The sequence below is a fragment of the Pseudorca crassidens genome, chromosome 13, assembly GCF_039906515.1.
Source record: "Pseudorca crassidens isolate mPseCra1 chromosome 13, mPseCra1.hap1, whole genome shotgun sequence".
In the NCBI taxonomy this organism is placed as follows: domain Eukaryota; kingdom Metazoa; phylum Chordata; class Mammalia; order Artiodactyla; family Delphinidae; genus Pseudorca; species Pseudorca crassidens.
This window is the reverse complement of record NC_090308.1, coordinates 1,698,736-1,717,966: the sequence shown is the minus strand read 5'-3', so window position 1 is coordinate 1,717,966 and position 19,231 is coordinate 1,698,736. Positions and strand designations below refer to the sequence as shown.

The 19,231-nt window shown below is 61.2% G+C and overlaps 1 protein-coding gene and 1 long non-coding RNA gene across 4 annotated transcripts in view; one reads left to right on the top strand and one right to left on the bottom strand.

Moving 5' to 3' along the window:
• FRMD1 (FERM domain containing 1) overlaps positions 1-14,345 on the bottom strand; it is a 49,633-nt gene extending 35,288 nt beyond the window's left edge. For both annotated transcript variants that reach the window (XM_067701522.1, XM_067701523.1), the window contains exon 1: positions 14,242-14,345. The gene's annotated coding sequence lies outside the window, so the exon portion shown is untranslated. The remainder of the gene's footprint in view (positions 1-14,241) is intronic.
• On the top strand, positions 4,201-9,073 carry LOC137204338 (uncharacterized). Of its 2 annotated transcripts, none has more exons than XR_010933549.1 (3): positions 4,201-4,420; positions 7,867-7,941; positions 8,707-9,073. It is a non-coding gene; the product is annotated as an uncharacterized lncRNA (long non-coding RNA). The 2 variants fall into 2 exon arrangements; XR_010933548.1 differs by having other exon boundaries at positions 8,619-9,073.
• Positions 14,346-19,231: the final 4,886 nt, after the last annotated feature.

Below are 19,231 nucleotides of genomic sequence, written 5' to 3'. Positions count from 1 at the left end.
TTCCAAAGCAACGCCCTGCGGGGAGTAGCGCCTGGCGACGGGGAGTAGCGCCTGGTGAACTCCTCATTTGCCAACAGCAAGTGCTGGCACCGGCCCCCCCGCCCCCCCCCCCCACCGCCACGCAGTTGGAAGCAGGGCTCCCGGGCTCACCTGCCACCCACAGGCCTCACACGGCACATCGCAGGGCGCCTCTGGGCCCTACTCTCAGGCTAAGATCCAGGGACACGATGGTGACAGACAAAGAAAGGAAGGGGGCCGAGGGACCGCGTTAGCGGACACAGTGGGACGAGGGCCAGACCCACCACAGCTACAGGAGCACCAGGCCCCCGGCCCCTGGGGAGGAACCTCCCAGCACTCACCGGAGACCGCTGCCCCCAGGCTGTGCTCCCATGTCCCTCTCACGCAACTCTCTAAAACCAAGCCACCCAGTAACTCGCCCTGGCACCGCAGCTCCTGCCGGGTCCCCCAGTCCAGCCGGGGAGCTGCTGTGAGCGAGGGAACCTGCTTCTGGGCTCGCTCCCTGGGCCTGATGCCAGTGCGACAAAGCTCCCGGGTCCACTGCCCGTTTGTGGGGCACCTGCGTTGTTAGTGTCCACGCAGCTCCCAGGAAGAGGAGGCACGAAAACGAGAGCTTGGGGCAGAGAAGCGTACCTCAAGGATGTGTGCCTTTCTCGTGTGTTCTAGAATGGTTTCTATTTCAGGGAAATGAATCATAGCGAACAAAATTCTATGAAGTCAGAAACTTAGCCAACCTCGTTGAACAAGAAATTAAATAAATGAATTAACCCGAACAGTAAAGGCATCTGAGAAGCACGGCGGGAAGGACAGTGAAACTGTCAGATCGTGGGAGGGGCTGCCCTGTCCCCGCGTCCCTGGGCGCAGAGATGGATCTGGAAGAATTTGCTGAGACATGGGAACACGTAAGGGCCGACCGTGTAGGGCGTGGACATGGCTGGGGGCCCGTTTGGGCCCCGGAGTTCGGGCTCAGCAGGTTTGGACGCCCACACTAGGGTGCGGGCTGGCAGCAGGAAGTCCGCCGGCGCCCGGCCCCCATGGGGACACACTGGGGGGCAGCAGAGTGAAACACCTCTTCCGTGAAACCCGAGTCCTTCCTAGTCTTTAATATAAATCAACTCATGTGTTACGTGTGACACTTTATTTTCAAGACTCCCTAAGCCAGGGTCTCCCACACTTGCCCTGAAGCCCTGTGGAGGGGATGAGGACAGGGGGTGCCCGGGGACCTTCACCCCAAGCAGCAGGTGAGGCGGGGGCCAGCCGGCAGCCCCAGAAAGGACTACGGTGGCTGGTGAGGTCAGCTGGCTCACGTGTTCAATTTGCCTTGGCAAGATTTGAAGGAAACTTCTATTTCAGGCCTCTGCTTCTTCCCCCGGGAAACAGCCTGTCCCAGGACCACCAGCCCCTACGGACGTCAGATTAAAACAAGCCCGTCACACTGCTGCTGCCACCGTCACCGGCCCGGGAATGGAGCTGAGTAGGAAATATCGGAGCGATGTGTGTAGCAAAGATTCCTTAAATCTGCACCCCGGGCTGGGACGCGTGCTGTGTTTGTGCTTCACGAGTGTGAAAACCTCATAACCCCTGGATTAAGAAAGCCCAAGGCAGCAAATGCCCACAACGTGCCCTGAACGCGCTGCCCCTTCCCGTGGGCTGCAGGAGGACGAAGCCCGCAGGAAGGGGGAGCGTGGGTGGAGGTGTGTGCGGTGCCCCGCATCAGCAAGGCTCCCCGGAAACAGACTGCGCTTGTCCCGGCCCCAAGAAGCCATCCCCGTCCCCCGCCCCCAGGAAACGCTCCCCCACACACAGGAGCCACACCCTCCCTCTGCGTCAGTCCCAGCTCCAGTCACTGTGCCCTTTAGATGACTACAGTGCACAGCCCTGCAGAAACAAAGCAGCCTCCTGGGACCCAGCTCTGTAAGGCAGAGGGACACAAGGTCTCGAACCTGAGAGGCAGCCCCTGGGGCCACAGCCTCGTTTCTCCCCGTCTGAGGGGAGCGGGGCCCCTGCGACAGGGTGGTGCCCACCACAAGGTCGAGGCGAGCTCACTCCTGCCAAGGGCTTGAGTCCACGGAAAGAAGGAGGTGCGAGCAGCCCCATGAGATACGCCTCCGCAGCTCCCACCTCATTACAGGGCTGACTCGGGGGACGGTCACCCTCCGGCAGAGACCACGGCCACGCGCTGAGCATGCGCAGACGGGGCTGCAGAGCCGCCTCTGGTCTTAGGGGGCTGGATGCGAAGGCTGGGAGTGAGGCCACAGCTAAGGTCCCACTGGGCAGGGGGCTGGGGACGGGCCCTGTCCTCCCAGGACCGACGCACACACGGCTGTGGTCAGCGGTGCCTGTGAATGAACGCAGAAAGCCTGCGGGGCCCAGGGGGACGGTACGTGGGCTCCGAGGCTGGGCGGGGTGCTGAGGAAGCTGATGTGAGGCCGAGGCAGGAAGCCTGTCCTGCAGGACGCTTGTCATTTGCAGGGACTCCGGCGAAGGTTTCGAGTCTTATGCAGAGAACAAGGGACGCGTGGCCCGGCCCTGAAGACCATGACAACGGGATGTGGGAAACGCAGGGGGGCTGCCGCTGCTCCAGCAAACCTGCTCCCTGACCTTCCATGGCTCCCAGCCGCCCAGCGCCCCTCCCCCTCCAGACACCACCTCCCCAGAACAGCGTATCACTCGAAATCTCCGCCTGGCGCGGTGGATGGGGGTAACTTCGAACATCAGGAAGAATGTAAAGGTCACATCAGTTAGGAAAAGAGGGCTCCCTGCCGTTAGGGGTGAACCTCGCCCCCAGCCGGGGCCCCAGTCCTGGATGGAGCCTGTGGCGGTGTGCTCACTGCGCCCTCCTGTCATCCTCCCAACCCCCCACCTCCTTGCTCAGGCCCCGCCCCCCGTCTTCCTGCAGCTGCCTCGGACCTCCCCTCCCACCCCCCCAGCTGGGACTGTGTTATTTCAGGGGAGCGGGTGCTGGGGGGACTGCCCGTCCCAGCATCTCTGGTCACAGTCCCCTGAGCCGCCCTGGAGCACATCCCCACCCCCATTTTCCATCTCATCCCTGCATTCCCACCACTGAGTTGGGTCTCATCTCACCTCTCACTGTGAGAGCTGCGCACACCAGCGGGGCTCCTGCCAGCAAGCAAGGCGGGGAACCCTAAGCCCAACCCCTCTGAGGCATAGAACGGGACAGCTGGGGCCAGCGTGGGGGGAGCGGTCCTGAGGCCCTCAGTTACTTTCCCCCTAATGTCGGCTCTCCTTGGGTCACGTCACTTAAAGGGGTGAAGCAAGACACTGTCCTCGTACCCCCTCCATTTTGGTAGGGTCTCCCCTGTGGATGGGATGGTGGCCCCGTCACCCGCTGGGGCCCTCCACCCCTCCTGCACCGGGCTTTAAATTGTGCGCCCAGAGCACAGACTTGGAAATTGGGAACGGGGCAGGGAGCGTGGGTCACAGACAGACGGAGGGTGTTGGCAGTGGACAGAATTTGGTGTTTGCAGAAACCACCCCCGCCGCCGCAGGACGGCAGGGCTGGGGTGTCCCTGGGGAGAGCTGGCTCTGAGTCACGCTGATGGCCCCCCCCCATCTTATGACAAGCTGGGGGCAAGGACTTCCTTGTTCCCATTGCAGGGATAAGAGCACTGAGGCTGGAGGAGCCGGGGGCTCGTCCAAAGGCTGCAGCTGTTACTTGGCTGGGCACACTGGGGCTTGTTCCAGTTTGGGACTCGGGGTTCTGCTGCTCCAGCTGTAACCTCCTGTCGCGGTCACCAGCTCCGTAAGGTCAGCAGAGGAGCCCTGGGGTTGCCCTGCATCAACCCTCAGTCTTGCTCTGGGGCGACCCAGGATGGGAGGAGGGAGTGCAGGAAAGGACAGGACTCGGCCAGTTACTACAGCTGGGCAGTGGCCCAGGCCCCACCCCCAGCTCCCGTTTCCCCCTTCTGCCCCGAGAGCAGATTCTTGGATTTCCCTCCCCGCCAGCCTCCTCTCTGTGTTGAATTGCCATGACTGTGAACTTAGGAACTAGAGCCCCTATGCCCCCAACACGCCCAGAAGAGCGAAACCTCCTCTCTGTGCTGAACTTGCCATGACTGTGAACTTAGGAACTAGAGCCCCTATGCCCCCAACACGCCCAGAAGAGCGAAGCTGGCTGTGCACAGGTGGCACTTTGCCCGGCCGTGTGGAGCAGAGGGCAAGGGCTTTGGGGAGCAGCTCAGTACCCACGCTTGCAGCCCTGGCCAGTGGGCGGCCGTGCACGCAGCTCAGCTGCAGGAGCGCCTGCCTTCGACCCCGTCTAGCGAAGCTGACTTCTTCCCAATTGTGAGTGGTCCAAACCAAGGTGCCTGTGACGTATTTGTCTGTCTGCTGCTGGGTGACTCGTTTCTGCTCCTCGAGGCCTGCCTGCCGGCTCTTCTGGGTAAGCGCCTACCCTCGCTGGGAGCCCACGCTGTCCCACTGCTCTGATGCACAGGGACACTGGAGCTGCAGCTCAGCAGAAAGACACACTTTGGAAAGTACAGTGGATTTTGGCAAAAGGCTGTCCAGGTGCCAGGGCCACACGCTGGGGCTGTCTCCCTTGGGAGGCCGCGCGGGGCAGGGAAGGTGCTGACACCGGCGCCAGGCTATGGGTTCCACCCCGGACTGGCCACTGGCAGCGGGGTGACGTGGGGAGGGGTCCCCGAGTCTCCGCACCTCCGCAGATCCTGTGCTAAGAGACCTGGCGGGCGCGGGGCAGAGGGGCGAGGTGGGGACGGCCCACCCCACACGGAGGGGGTGTGCGGCTGACACTCGCCGTGGACGGTGGCAGGAAAGCAGACCTGTCCAGTGCGTTTTATTGCTTCTTTTGAATCCTCTACACATGGGGCAGCGCATCTCACCCGCTCGGGGGAGACCCGCCCGAGGCCTCTGAGGGTCCCGTGCGGGCCGCGGAGACCCAAACGCAGACCTGGCCACAGCGGCCCTGCTCATCTGAAAGCAGGACTCTGCCCTGAAACAGGCGTGAGGACCTCGGCCAAGACAGAAGGTCACGGGACACGCGGTGCCGGCCGGGCAGCGTGGGGCAGGTCACCCCTGTGCTTGGCGGAATCCATCCCTTCATTGATCCGGGAGGCGTCTGCTGAGCCCACAGACGAGCTGCCAGGTGCCGCCCGAGTCCCTGGGAAACAAAAACAGCCCCTCAGCCACGCGCTCCGTCCCTCCCGCCCTCTGCTCTGGACAGCAGGCTTGGGAGTGGCCTGGTTTCTTTCTTCTCCCACCCCAAGTCCAGACGGTAGCAAATCCTCACGGTTTTATCATCAAACCACGCCCAGCACCTTCCGGCCACGCCCCCCTCCACTGCCTGGTCCACACCCCTCTCATCTTTAGCCTGGACGAGCGCAGGGGCTCCCAAAGTCTCCTCTCTCAGCCCCCAGCCCTGTGCTCTTAACATCTCAGCCCCCAATTCTTGCTAAAACACGGGGCAGATCACGCACTCCAGCTCAAAGCCCGAGAACGGCGCACACCTCCCACCAAGGAGAGACCGGAGTCCTGAAAGTTACCTCGGCCTTCAAGCCCCTGGACCTTGGCCTGTGTCCCCTTCAGAACTCAAGGCCGTGGCCATCACACGCCCCCCCTCCTTGAGAACTCAAGGTCATGGCCATCCGGCCATCCCACATACCACCCCCCGCCCCCTTCTCCGGGCCTGAAGAGAAGCCCTGTCAGTGGCGGTGGACCAGTGCACTTGGTATTACACTTGGCCACGACCAAACCCATTTCCTAGGCGGAAGTGTCACTGTAGACCCTGACAAGGATCCTTCCAAGTTTATAGGTCTGTCTGACTTTTACAAGGTGGCTCAGGTTCCCTGGACCAACCCCAAGGTTTCCATCTGCTCAAGGTCACAGCAGTACCCGAGAAATGTAAACCAAGGTGGACTGAGGCTTTTCTCAGAACCGCCAATGGATTCTCAGGTCGGAGAAGCACACCAGGGCATTCAGAGGCCAAAAGGTCTTTGGAAGTCTTTGGAGATGCTGTTAAGGGCACGTGTTGGGAGTGGAATTCACGAGATCTGGACCCTCCCTCATGATGAGACACTCGGAACAGCCACCTAAAGTGTTGCTCTTCCAGAACTTTCTGCTTCTTCGCTTAGGAAGCTGAGTTCTGGGGCTGGGGGATCCAACACATAAGCTCCTCTTGTTGGCGGGTGGAGTGAAACGAGGCTGTTGTCTCATGTGTCGTGTGCTGTGACCTCAGCGCCCCTCGTTCAGTGTAAGAGGTGCGTGTGCTCTACAGACGCGTGTCCTCACCAGCCACTTGCTGGCAGGGGACCTTGGCGAGCTAGCTAACCCCTCCCACTCAGGAGTCCCTGAACCCCTCCCTGCTCAGCAGAGCCTGACCTTCGCCTGACACCGCCTCCTGCCCCTTCCCAGCAAGGTTCCACCTCCGGGGAGCCTGGCTGAGGCCTCACATTTGCACTTTCATACTTTCTTTAAATATAATGCATTTTACATTTCACTTCTGTATATTTACACTTTAAACTTTTGCAAACGTAAGACAAAAGGGGCAAGAGAAGCGCCCAGGAACAGAACCAATCACCGAGACCAGAACCGAGACACCCGGCTGGTGCTGCTCTCACCCTGCCTCCACAGGGCTAGCCAGGCCAGGGGCCTCCCAGCCCGGATGCCCGGGCGGGTCCTCCGTGTGTTCTGAGGGGCCCTGGCTCGCTCTGGACCAGAGAAGTCCTGAGTGCAGACCTCCCCGAGGTGCACAGAGGGGCAGAGCCTCCCCAGCCCCTGCAGCAGGAAATGAGGCGTCCTGCAATTCCCGAGAGAATGAACAAGACGGCTCTAGTGAAAGAGGACGGCGCCTGCTTCTCCTCGACTTCACGTTATGAGTTTACAAGCCAGGGGTGGAAGCTTATAGACAGGGTCCTGAGCAGCAAGAAAACCGCAGACCGAGCTCCCGCACGCAGGCAGAACGCCCGGCACGCGGCACAGCGACGCCCACGTCAGCCCCTCCCTGCTGCATGACTCCCCGGGGGGACCCTTCCGCCGAGGCAGTGGCGCCCCCTGCTGAGAGCTGTCGGCGGCTGAGAAGTGGAACGAAAACCTGAGCCCGCAGCTAGGAAAGCACGGTGTTGAGGAAAGGCTGAGCCTCAGGCCAGACCGGCCCAAGCTCCAGGCGACTTTGGGCCCGTTCCCCTGGGCGCCAGGACACTGGGCCTGTACAGGCAGGCTGGCCACAGACGGGGTGCCCAGCCCGCCGGGCTCGCGGCTCCGACGCCTGGCTCTTCTGCTCGTCCTCCTGCTGCTGAGGGTGTGCGGGTCCTGACACCTGTCATATGGAGCCTCAGAACACGCAGCTCCCGGCCCTGCAGCAGCCCAGGCCCAGCGGGTCCTGACACTCGTCATATGGAGCCCCAGAACACCCAGATCCCGGCCCTGAAGCAGCCCAGGCCCAGCGGAGAAGCCGCGCTTGGTGCCTGCTTTCGGGAGACCAGGGAAGAGCCAGGGCGGGAGCCTCTGCATAGCGCGCGTCTCCAAAGACGTGACTGATCCAAGTTGCTGTTAATGCAAAGAATCGAGAACGATTTCAAATACACACCAATTTCAAACCAACAGCATCAAACCAACAGTTCCAGTTTGAAACACGCACCATTATTCATGAAACGGCGCTGGTTTAAGAGCAAAGCCGTGGTGGGCGGGAAATGGCGGGTGTGGTGACCAGTTATCCGAAGCCGACAGCCCATCCTATTTCCCAGGGAGCAGGAATGTTTTTTCCAAACCCTGGGTGTTTTCCGAGGGTGCTCCACGTGTGGGCGGGGCACAGACACCCACCCCAGAGCCCGGTCTCAGGGTCCAGCACCAGTAAACGCCCTCTCTTTCCAGAACCCAAAGGACGAATCCCGACGGCAAAACCCCTCGAAGCTGAGAGAGAGCCGCTCAGACCTAAGGAGCATCGGGGTGAGAGACGCTTGCTCTGGGGAAGAGGCGCCCTGGGAGGAGGCAAGGGAGGCCGCAGGGGCAGAGCGTCCTGGGGGACCGGGGAAGCGCCCCTGTCAGGGACCAGCTTATCTGGTTAACTAGTCACCTGGCAAGAGCTCTGGGAAAGGCGCGGATGCGGGAAGATGGACAGATGCCCGAGTGGGGGCTCCAGCACCGAGAAGAGTGGGCGTCCACTCCGCCGATGGGGCCTCATGTGCCCCGAGGACGTGCCCAGGCCGCACGGGGCAGGCCTGACGCAGTGTGGACCCCGGGGGGCCGGGGGAGTGCCCTGGCGGGTGCGGGGAGTGCCTGCTGCCTGCGAGCTTCCCAGACCTTCCTCAGGTTACGGGAGCGGGGGTGGGGGGGGGTGCGTGGGGGGAGGGGCCTGCTCTGGCCTGGGGCCCTGACCCTGCTGCAGGTGTGCGCTGCTCGGTGCTCCCTCTGCCTGGAGGGTGAGCCCCGGGACCCCTGCGCGTTCAAAGGCAAAGTCAAGGGTCAGCCCAGGACACACAGGTCCCCAGACTGGGGAGGGTCCAGGGCCCAACCTCACGAAGCAGTGGCCTGAGGCCCACAGTGGGGGGCATCTCCTGGGGAAGCAGAGGCTTCCTACACGGGGGGCCCCGAAGGGTCTCCATCACCTTTCATGTTGCACCCAGCACGTAGCCTGCGGGGTCGCTGGGAGGGGTTCGGCCAGCAGCCCGGTGCCCCCGCCCCGAGTCCCAGCCCCTGCCTGCCGGCCCCCAGGGCTGCACTGGCTCATCGACCATGGCCCCGGAGGAGCACGTTTCACCTGTGATCGGGGTCACACACGCGTGTCGGCCCGGAGGAAGCGCGAGGCCTCCAGCGGACGCCCCACGGTGGAGGCGGCCATCGAGAGAACGTGACCACCGGCTGACCACCAGCCGGACCCAGACGCTCCGTACCCGCCCTCGGACGCAGGCTCTGCCGCCGGTTCCCACAGGAGAGGCAGTGTCAGAGCCGCGGCTGAGGCCCTCTGGAGGTGAACTCAGCCTACCGTCAGGGCCTCCGTGTGAACTTGAGACTCTGGCGGGCGGGGTGCCCGAGATGGGCGTCGCACCCAAGTCCCTGCTTAGTAAACTTGCACCTGCCGCCCGGGTGTCTGCCTCTTTCCTGGTCTCTCCCGCCCTCCACTTACGGAGCCAACTTCAAATGCCACCCGGGAAACTCCCGAGCCTGCGAACCGGCCAGGGGCAAAGCTGGGTGGGTCGCGGTGAGCGCCGCTCCCTGAAATCGCTGTTCCCGCGTTGGGAGCGTGCGCTAGGGCTCGGGGGAAACCTTTACTTATCGGGGTCCCAGTCACGAGTTAGCTGGCCGCTCCTGAGACCCCAGGGCCCCAGCACCCGAAAGGGGCCCACAGGCCCGTGCCCAGCCTAGAGGACCACGTGCGGCCTCGTGGCTGCCCAGCCCTCGTGTGTCCGCCTGGCTGGGCCACGTAGCCGGTGTCCGGCTGCTCGGAGGGGGTTTTGGGGTGAAGTTATGGTCTAAACAGCTGACTTAAGCAAAGCCCGTGAGCCTCCGCAGTGTGGGCGGGCCGCACGCAAGCGGTCCAAGGCCTTGAGGAAAGACTGAGGTCCCTGGAGGAGGCCATTCTCCTCCAGACGGCCTTCGACTCGAGTTGCAGCGTCAGCTCTTCCTGGGTCTGCAGCCCTGCCGCCTGGCCCGCCCTGTGGATTTCAGACCTGCCCGCCACTCAGTCGCGACCCAGCCCCTCAAAATGCAGCTCTCTCCCGGAGAGCCACGACTAAACCCCCATGTTCGACACCCATTCTATTTATCTAAACCCACATTCCTGCTTCCTGGTGACGCCCCGCGGAACACACGCGGGCAGGTGGGGGGCTCCTGCACGGTCCTCTGCCCTCCTCCCTTCCAGGGCACCCCGCCTGCCGGGTCCAGGGGAGCAGACCCGTCCCACCTCCTCTCTGCCCTGTGCCACGCGCTGGCGCTGGCGTTTCCCTCCTTTCTCCTCCAGCCTGGCCTGTGCCGCCCACCTGTCCCGCTTGGGCCAACAAAGCAGCCTGCTCCCCTGCCGCCCCTCCCTCCCTCCCTCCCTCTCCTCACAGCTGCCCAGACAGACGTCTGGAAACAGGGTGGGATGCGCCTGCCGCCCGCCCAGGGCAAGTCCTCCAAAGGCACCCCTGCCCCTCAGGGCGTCTCCCCCTGACTTGGCGCAGCGGCTGGGCTCTGTCGTCCTCCACCTCCTCCTCTCCTGCCCAGCCCCTCACCTTCTCCGCGTCCAGAATTCTATGGGGCCTTCCCACCACGGCCCGCACGGGCTCCCCACCTCAGGGTCCCCCCACCTTGGGGACCCCACCTCTGCGCCGTCCTGAGTACCGTTCCCTCCGCCTGGGATGCGCTACCTCAGGCCAAGGCCCCTTCCCACCGTCCACTGGCCTCTGGCCGCCAGCCACCTGGCACCGACCCTGTATCTCCACGGGCACGTGGACTCCTGTGTGCCAGACCTCTGTGCCCCCCGTGTCCTCGGGCTGGTCTCCCGTGCTGCGCCCCACACTTCCTAGGGCAGGTCTGTGACCGGCTGCTTCGCTGCCCCTGGGCCCAGCTGCCCGGTGCACACGCATGAGAAGCCCAGGGCCACGTCCCTCTCTCGGGAGCAGAGAACAAGCTGCAGGGTCACCCGTGGCTTCCTCTACAAGAGCAGAGGCAGGTCCGCTCAGCCCTGTGTCCTGGCAGGGGCTCGACTCGTGGCACAGGGCATGCACCTGTGAAGATCCCCTCCAAGAAAGGACTGACTTTCACCCGCTCCCCCCAGACTTTTCTCCCTGTTGGGTGGGGCTGGGAGGGAGGCACCGACAGGAGATCTTGGCCGTGGCCTCAGGGGACGAGGAGAAAACGGCCAAGGGCAGGGTCCCCTGGGCGTCCAGGCGCACAGGCAGGCACCGTGGCCTCAGGGCTCATCCTGCCGGCGCTCAGCCTCCCTCCTGCATGTGCCGCGCTATCAGGATCACACTCTAGGTGTCCTTCCGCCAGGGTTTGGGGTCCTGGGGCCCGCGGGCACCCTGTAAACCTCTCTGCTTCCTGATCCATTATGTTGTCGAGCGAAGTAACTGGAATAACGACCCCCTTGGTGATGAAAGAAGCTTAATGTCATCATCACAGTCAGGCCCGTGTGTGCAGGTGGTGCCCCAGGAACCAGCGGCCACCCAGACCCACCCAGAGGGGCTGCTGCCCATTGCCGTCAGGGGTCCGTCCACGGGTGCCTAGAGAAGGGAGCCTCAGGTGTTGGGCCCTGTCGTGCTCTGTAGACAGGACAGGGAGCATGGTCACGCAGGCCGTGTCTGGGCTTGTGTGGGGAGCAGAGGGCGGGGTCCCTGGGGCGCTGACACTGGTGTAGGGCACGCGGCCCCCTTTCCCCACCCCCGTCCACACATCTGTGTCGTGATGGCCACAGTCGCTCTCGCACTTGCTCACTGAGTCCCCTCGCTGACTGATCCACCAGCCTCCCGCCGGGCTTCCCAGGAGGGGCACAGGGGGGTGTGGACTGCAGGGTGAGAGGTGCCCAGCCCAGGGGTGCAGGACTGGGGAGGGGGCCGAGCCCAGGGGTGCAGGGACTGGGGACAGGGCCGAGCCCAGGGGTGCAGGACTGGGGAGGGGGCCGAGCCCAGGGGTGTATGGACTGGGGAGGGGGCCGAGCCCAGGGGTGCACAGACTGGGGAGGGGGCCGAGCCCAGGGGTGTAGGGACTGGGGAGGGGACCCAGCCCAGGGGTGCAGGGACTGGGGAGGGGACCCAGCCCAGGGGTGCAGGGATTGGGGAGGGGCTGAGCGCAGGAGTGCAGGGACTGGGGAGGGGACCCAGCCCAGGGGTGCAGGGACTGGGGAGGGGCTGAGTGCAGGGGTGCAGGGACTGGGGAGGGGGCCGAGCCCAGGGGTGCAGGGACTGGGGAGGGGGCCGAGCACAGGGTGCAGGGACTGGGGAGGGGGCTGAGCGCAGGGGTGCAGGGACTGGGGAGGGGGCTGAGACCAGGGTGCAGGGACTGGGGAGGGGGCTGAGCACAGGGGTGCAGGGACTGGGGAGGGGGCCGACCCCAGGGGTGCAGGGGCTGGGGAGGGGGCTGAGACCAGGGTGCAGGGACTGGGGAGGGGGCTGAGCGCAGGGGTGCAGGGACTGGGGAGGGGGCCGAGCCCAGGGGTGCAGGGGCTGGGGAGGGGGCTGAGACCAGGGTGCAGGGACTGGGGAGGGGGCCGAGCCCAGGGGTGCAGGGGCTGGGGAGGGGGCCGAGCCCAGGGTGCAGGGGCTGGGGAGGGGGCTGAGCGCAGGGTGCAGGGAGATACAAGGTTCCTGTAGTCAGAGACGTTCCCTCCCTGCTGGCGCCCACCCTCAGCCGCGCCCAGGTGCCTGGGTCACACTGTGTGCTCTAAGGATGGGGGAGAACAAGGTTTAGGTGACCCCGAGGCTTTCCTGAGTGACAGCCGCCCTCAGACAGCAGGTGTCATCTGAGAACATCCCAGCCCCGCGGTCCTGCCACGGCAGAGACCTGACCAGCTCCTCAAAATCCAGTCATTTCGAAAACAAGGCACAGTTCTTGTCAAGTACAAAGTACCCGGTCTTTGCGTCAGGGACACTTCAAACTTTAAGGAAGCCAGCGACTCTGTGTAGGCAAGTCTTGTACTTTTCCAAACCAACCACCTTCCTAAAAAGGCTGAGGCCGCGAAACCAACGGGCCAGGAGTCAAGAAGCAGCTCTGCTCGCCCTGAGCTCAGGGCGCATCTGTGCAGTGCCAGCCACCTCTGCGGGGCGGGGGGGGGGCAGCCACGCCTAAGAAGATGCACAAACGGCCCTCCTGGCGGGATCAGGCGGCCGAGACGGGAAACCCGCAGGCCTGCACCTTGTCAACACGGCTGGCTGGCGTTCAGCCCGCCCTTCTCGAGAGTAAAATGGCGCAGCGACGGCTGGCGGATTAAAGCTCCTGGGGAGTTACTGCTTCCAGAAGAGAGGAAATGGGGGCCCTCTGCAGGCCCCTGTTAGGAGGAGGGCAGGGTGCCCCAAACAGTCCCCGTGGGGCAGACCAGTCCTGGCTAAAGTGGGGCTGGGGTGAGGTGACAGACGACCAGGCCCTGCCCTCTGAGTAGCCGGCGGGCCACCCAACCCTGCCGTGTCCTGCTGAAAAACACGTTGAGGTTCTAGTGGGCCTGTCTTCCCAGTCTTGGGAGGCCTAGGATTTCCTGAGGTTCAGGTTCACGTCTCCCGCTCACCGCAGGGACTGCTCGGTGCCAGGCCGGAGTCCGGGAGGACCGGCACCTGATGACAGCTGCTCTCGGAAAAGCCACTCTTCACTTGGGGGCCACAGGGCCCTGCCACGCACACAGCCCCGCGCGTCCCACCTACAGCCCCACCGTCGGGGCGTGGACCTCAACATACCCACCAGCCACCCAGCCCGTGCCCAGGAAGGGGCTACCACAAAATGCCCACCTGGGCCCACCAGGCCACCACTTTAATAGCCTAACCCAGGCCAGCAGGTGGCTGGGGCCTCTGTGCCCTCGCGCCACCACATCCTGGCCACCAGAGGGCCCCTGAAAGCCCAAGAGGGATGAGCTGGACACAACTAGTTACGTGGGGCGCGGCTTACAGAGCCTCCTCGCGTCAAGCACGCAGCTGGCCCTGCGCACCCCGGCCCCCAGGTAAGCACAGCCGCGGGGCCTGGGCTGGGCCTTCCCCCACTTCCTTTTGTCTGCCTGCCTCTGCTGGGAGGACCCTGGGACTGGGTGGGTGGGCGCGGGACACACGTCCCTTTCTGTCTTCAGTCACATTCGTCCATATTTGATGGACGCAGGGGGCCGAGGTTCCACAGAAAAGCGGGGACAGGGGTGTTTCAGGGCCAAGTGGCCAGCAGCCCCCTTCCCGATGGAAAGGCCCAGCTCCCCACCAGCAGCGTCCTAGAGAAGTCCGCTCGCCTTTCAAGGAAACTCGGAAGGTGGCAGAAGACACACTCACCCACTGACCCCAGCGCTGGCCTCAGCCCCTCCCCCGCAGCCCCTCCCCCGCGGCCCCTCCCCACGCCCCAGCCGCTTTCTGCTCCAGCCTTCCTCTCTGGGGAGGAAGAAGAGAGGGGCTGTGGCCACGCAGCTGAACCAAGGAATGCTCTCAACTTGGTGATTCACAGCTAATGTCGTTTTGTTGCCTTGCGCCAATGCCACCCCCCCACCCCACACACAAATCACCCAGAACAGCCCGACCCTGTGACCTGGGAAGTTCCAGTCCCCCTGGGAATCCCATACCCTGCAGGCAGGCAGGTACCCCTCACCTGGGTGTCTGCCTCTCGGTGCTTTGGCCGGGCCTCCAGGCTTCTCCAGGTCAGCCTCAGGCAACGTTCAGAGTCGCGCCCTCTCCAAAGGAGCTCAGAAAGCCCACGTTTCAGGCCGCACCTGGATGGAGAGTCGGGGGGGGGCGGGGCGGGGGGCGGGGGGCGGATAAAGGAGGCCGCGCCGCCAATGCAGACCAGCGCCGCAGCCCCGGACTGAGTCGGGAGCACGGGCCACTGTGGGGTGTGGGTGTGGTGGTGATGGGGCTGCGAGAAGCCGCGGAAGGAGTGCAGGGCGGGGGGGCCGGAGGGGCCGGGGGTCCAGGGGGTGCCAGGGGGGCCGGGGGCTTCCTCTAGAAGGGCTGGCCGGGACGCGCCGGACCGCTCCGCGCAGAGCCTGGGCCCGGACCGGGTCTCTAAGTAAGAAGCCGCCCAGGGGCGATAGCAGGCCCGGGGGAGGGTCCCGACCTCCGCCTCTGGGTGGGACCTAGAGGCGTAAACCAGGAAAGGCGACGGCCGTGAGGTGACAGCCGTCGGATCCGGTGCCCGCGACCCCCGGGACCCCCGGCAGGGGCCGGGGCCGGGGTCGCAGGAAGGGGGTGCCCCCCGCCGCGGAGACTGACACGCTCACCTGCGGGGATCAAAGTCGGGGTCCAGACAGGGTTCACGGTTCCGGGTCCGGGTCGGGGTCTGGGTGGGCGTCGGGGTCCGTATCGGGGTCAGGATTTGGGTTCGGGTTGGGGTCCGGGTCGGGGTGAGGGTCCGGGTCTGGGTCAGGGTCCGGGTCTGGCTTCGGGTCCGGTTCCGGGTCCGGCTCCGGTTCGGGGTCGGGGTCCGGATCCGGGTCGGGGTGAGGGTCTGGGCGAGGGTCCAGGTCGGGTCCCGGGGCGGCGGACTGAACGTCGCCGCAGCTCGGTTGCAGTCAGGCTGGAACCCGCGGGGGCGGCGGTTGGGGACGATCCCCAGGGGGAGGTGCCCGGGCTCGGGATTGGCCGGCGCCCCAGCCACTGCCCGCTTCCTCCCGCCCCCGCCCCGCCTTCTCCCCCTTTCTCCCAGCCGCGCCCTTCCTCAGCCCCCACCACCGCGTTCCTCCCTCCCCGCCGGACCAGCTGGACGGCCCGGCCGCGGGGCTCGAGCATCCCGGGTCGCACCTTGCTGAGGGTGCAGCCTCGCGGGGTCGCAAGGTCCTTGGGTCCCATTCTTCGGCGTTCGCACGGGCCCGGGCGCACCGGTGGTGTCTGGTGGAAACGTCCCGCCGGACCTCCACCAGCCAGCGCGCACCCGCTCGCACTGGAGGCGCAGCGCGGTGCCTGGCGAGCGGAGGTGTGCCCAGGGACCTGGTGACCTGCGGGGGGACCCAGAACCCACCAGTGGGACGCGCGCGAGGCGGTAGTGGGAGAGCCCGGCGCGCGCGTGGAGGGATGCACGCCGTTTCCAGTGCCGCAGGGCCCGAAGCTGATGCAGCCGCGGGACCCCGAGGAAGGGCTGGGGTATGATGTCGAGAGAAAAGTAGGCCCAGGGCCCTGGGAGGGGCTGCGAGGGAGCAGTCCTGAACCCTAAACCTCACCAATTCCCAGCTTTGTTTTTCTTCATAGCTCGTGTCAGCTTCTAGTATATTACCTTATTTACTCTTTCATTTTGATCAAGTCCCCCCCACCAGGGCAGGTATTTCTGTTTGTTTGCTGCGGAGACCCAAACACCTAGAAGAGTGGCTGGCAGCTCACGGTTGTTTGTTCAGTGAGTAAGTTCGTACCTCGGGGTCACACTCAAACCGACAACTGGAGTAAAGCTGTCCCCAGCTCCATTTACTCACGGCTTCCTTGGGACGCTCTCAGCACTGCAAACCTCAATTACTTCACAGACTCAGTTGCAGTATGATTTTTCAGGTGCCCCCCCCCCCCCCCCACTCAACGGTGAGAGCCTTGTAGTTGGGTACAAGGTATTTTTCATAATGCCAACCATCTACTGGGTGCTCAATAGTATGCTGAATTCTGCAAGACAGGGACCAATCTTCCTATTTTATAGAGCAGGACAGTGAGGGCTGGAACAGATCAAAACTCGGGTAAGGGGGCCCAAGGCTTTCCCCCGTTGCACAGCCTAGAGATCCACCGTGTCCTGCTGCTGCGTTTGCCCTTCACCATGTAGTCAACACTCAGCGGGTGAGTCTCGTTCGTCGGCAGGCAGAAACTTGTTGAATAAATGAATTTATTAGCAAACCATTATAAATTGTGCCCTTACACTTATTTAATTCTGCCCTTACATTTACACCTTTCAAAACAGCTTCATCTACTATCTCATGGGATCAGCCCAACGTGAAAACTGGCAGAGGAAGTATTACGCAGTGGCTAAGCACGTAGATTCCGGAGCCGGACTGTGGGGTCCAAAACCTGGCTTTGTCACTTTCTTGCTATGTGATCTTAGGCTACTTAACCTCTCCTTGCCTAAAAAGGGGATGATAATAGTACTTACTCATAGAGGGGTCTGAGGATTAATTGAGTTAATATTTGTAAAACATTCAGAAGTGCCTGGCATGTAAGGGCTAAGGAAGCGTTGGCCTCTCTCCTTTTTTCCACCCAACAAGACAATCTGCAGATAGAACAGATCAACAACGTAAAACATGTGCAAAGCACCGGGCCCTCTGTCTCACAGGGAGGAGCTCTGGTGGTCTTAACTTATCCCTCCAGTCCTTCCACTTCCTTTCTAGCTGCAGCGGTGACAGAGCAAAGACCCACGTCAATGAGGATGGCCCCTGCCATTGTGCCAAGAACGGTGCCATGAACGGTGAAGACCTTGGTGCTGGGGACAGGGTAGCACAGACCAGCATGTTCCAGAAACCTCAAGAAGGCTTGGAGTCCAGGTGTCGTGATGCCTGGATATGTGCGTTGTCTGGGTGCTTTCTGGTTTTGTCTGTGTTGGTTTATAAGCTTGTAGGGGAGCCGTGACAACTCCCATATTTGCCCAGGCTCACTGTCTGGAATCCCTAGCTGGCCATCCAGATCTGCACTGGTACAGTCCACACCCATCTCCAGGAGGCCTTGATCTGCTCATCCCCTTTGTCCTGTCCTCAGCAGAGATGGGGCTGAAGGGCATCAGTCTTCCTGATGCTCCACTGGGTAGCAGGGGGTGGCTGGGATCCCCCCTCTGAGTGAGTTAGCTCAATGTTTCCCTTCCTTTTACATCTTCATAAGCTCCAAATTGTCACAAGACGCCCTGCACGCAATTCTATGTCTGAGGTTGTTTTGTGAAAGTTGTCATATAATTCCAAGTATCAGTGTTAATATCCATGAGCAGTTATTACACATGGTGACAATTACCTTACATAATTAACGAAGGAAATTAAAATTTACTTTGTGACCTTTTCAGTGTCACAATAACTGGGCAACAGTGAACTTAGTCTAAGTTCAGTCTAAGATACACAGTTTCATTTTCCTAGAAGGTGCTAAAATAACAAGTTGGTGCTGCCCTGGTGCACTTGCTGGAACGTACCACCAGCCTGGAGATGCAGCTCTGAGGCCCAAGGCAATTTCCTATGTGATAAACATGATATGCTAAACAGCAATGGCTGTTAACCTTTCTAGCTGAGAGTTTAATGATTCTCTCTCCCTAGAAAAAGATATAAAATGTCCAGCCTGGAGAGGAGGGAAGGAAAATAATTTTTTTTAATTATATATTTACAGAGAAAAATGTCTGGATGGAAATACGTGAACACACATCAAAAGTAGTAAGATTTTAGGGTTTTTTAGCTTGTCTTTTTTGTTAATGAATAATTCTTAACAGTAATAAGAAGAATTATTTGTAAATAATAAGTATCAAATAAATAATAAGTATCAAATTATTTCTTACTTGATAAGAATTAACAAAGAAAAACACCCAACAACCTGTTGGAAGAGGGAATGCTTTCGTTCCAGGAAACAAGATAAATTGCTGGTTGATTTCTCCATCCTCAGTTTTTTAGTTGCAAAAATAGAACAGAATTTCAGCTCTGTCACTGCAGCCTCGCCTAAGGATGCCGGTGAGGAGAACTGTCCTTGCCTCAAGGCGCAGAGCTCCAGCTCCACCCGGGGCCCATCTCACTGTTGATCAGCTGTTTCTATAGATTCCCTGAATAACCGGCCCACAAACTGCTGGTTCTGCTTCAGGGTGGGCTTCTTCCAGAAGCCTGGTACCAGGCTTGTTTTGTTTTGTTGTTTCAAAAAGCTTCTCTGGATGTAGACTTCTCTCTTTGGACCCTGGTGGCTCCACTGCCTTTCCAAATGATTTTTCCCTCTTAAAGAGAACAGTTATCAAGAAGATGTTTTTTGTTTATTTGCTTTTGTTTTTAAAGGGGGAGCAACAGGAACTCTCACACGTTGCTGGTGGGAACGCAGAATGGTGCGGCCAGTTTGGAAGACAGTCTGGGGGTTTCTTACAAAACTGAACATATTCTCACCATACGATCCAGCAATCACATCCCTTGGTATTTACTCAAGTGAACTGAAAACTTATGTCTGCACAGGAAACCTGCACATGGATATTTATAAGAGCTTTACTCATAATTGCCCAAACTTGGAAGCAACCAAGATGTCCTTCCGTAGGTGAATAGAATAAACCTTGGTTTTATTTATGTTCATCCGGACAATGGAATATTATTCAGCAGTCGAAAGAAACAAGCCGTCAAGCCATGAAAAGACATGAAGGAACCTTAAACGCATACAACCAAATGAAAGAAGCCAACCTGAAAAGCTACGTACTGTGTGATTCCAACTATATGGAAAAGGCAAAACTATGCAGGCAGTGAAAAGATCAGGGGATGCCAGGGGCTGAGGTGCGGGAGGGAGGGATAAGCACAGCACAGGGGATTTTTAGGGCAGTGAAACTACTCTGCATGATACCGTAACGGTGTCATTATACGTTTGTCCAAACCCACGGGAAGTACACACCAAGAGTGACCTGAAGCAAACGATGCCTGGACTTCAGTTAATAACAATGTATCGACATTGGCTCATCAGTTGTA